At 40.3% G+C, this 1,091-nt stretch overlaps 1 protein-coding gene across 2 annotated transcripts in view; it reads left to right on the forward strand.

The window, feature by feature from the left end:
• Positions 1-1,091, forward strand: part of dlgap5 (discs, large (Drosophila) homolog-associated protein 5) — a 16,629-nt gene that overhangs the window by 6,224 nt on the left and 9,314 nt on the right. The gene's annotated exons all lie outside the window — the stretch shown is intronic.

Consider the following 1,091-nt stretch of genomic DNA (forward strand, 5'->3'; position numbering starts at 1 on the left):
CAGCTTAGCCAGGTGTAGCAGGGGAAAAAAATCACTTGTTGTGGAGAATTGTGTCGGACTAGCGAGTGGGAAAGAACAGGAGTTGGAAGACGCGCCAGCAGCACTTTATAGGTCTGCTGTATGGGAGCGCTTTGCATTTAGAGTGACCTACGATGACGGCGGAAAGAAAGTGGTGGATAAAAATAGTGTGCAAACATTGTGCAACACGTTTTGTTTATGCTAACAGTAACATGACCAGCATGTTATGCTAACCCCGAAATCCCACATACTCCGTCAGCGCTCCGCTCTGCGGCGCTCCAGACCGCCTCACAAAGCAAAGCCTACTGCCTCCACTGCATTGTGCCTCAGCTGTGGCTCCTTGGAGATCGTAGAGGGCATGCGCGAGATGATTAAATTCAAAGCTGCAAAGCATGCGGAAATAAACCAGGGTTTCCGCGAATCATTAAAAATAATTACAATTCATTAATTTTTTTTTTTTTTTTCATTGATTTCATAAATTTTTATGGGATTTCAGTGTAACAATCAACATATACCGAACCGAAAACCGTGACCTGAACCGAAACATGGGTTTTGTCAACCGTTCCACTCCTAATACACATATGTTTTGGTCATGCTCCACATTACAAAAGTTTTGGGATGACATGAACAAGGTTATAAAGCAGATCTTTCAGGAGGTTGTCCCAACGGATGTTACAGTTGCATCACTCTGTACCTTTCCAGCTGGATGACAAGGATGAGCCCAATCCTATATGTTAAATGCTGTTCTTAAAGCAGCCCTGAAATGCATTACAATAAGTGGAAGCAATAGAGCCGCCTTCTTACCGCCATGGGCTCAAATAATAAGGGAATTGTACCAAATGGAAATGATAACATAACTTATTGAGAATCCTCTTTTAGCCGACACTGGGGCCCACTGGAAGATCTACTTAAACAAGTTCTATAACTGTTGGATTATAGTACTTAGCACTCTTGTGTTAGGTTTATTTTGTGGTGCTTTTTTTTGGTATTATTTCAGAATAGTTAAAAATTATAATTATTATATATATGGTTTTAAAATTGCTCTGTTTCTAAAATCCATAAAAATTTAAGTT

The sequence above is a fragment of the Cyprinodon variegatus genome, unplaced genomic scaffold (assembly GCF_000732505.1).
Source record: "Cyprinodon variegatus isolate N-32 unplaced genomic scaffold, C_variegatus-1.0 Scaffold624, whole genome shotgun sequence".
Classification (NCBI taxonomy): domain Eukaryota; kingdom Metazoa; phylum Chordata; class Actinopteri; order Cyprinodontiformes; family Cyprinodontidae; genus Cyprinodon; species Cyprinodon variegatus.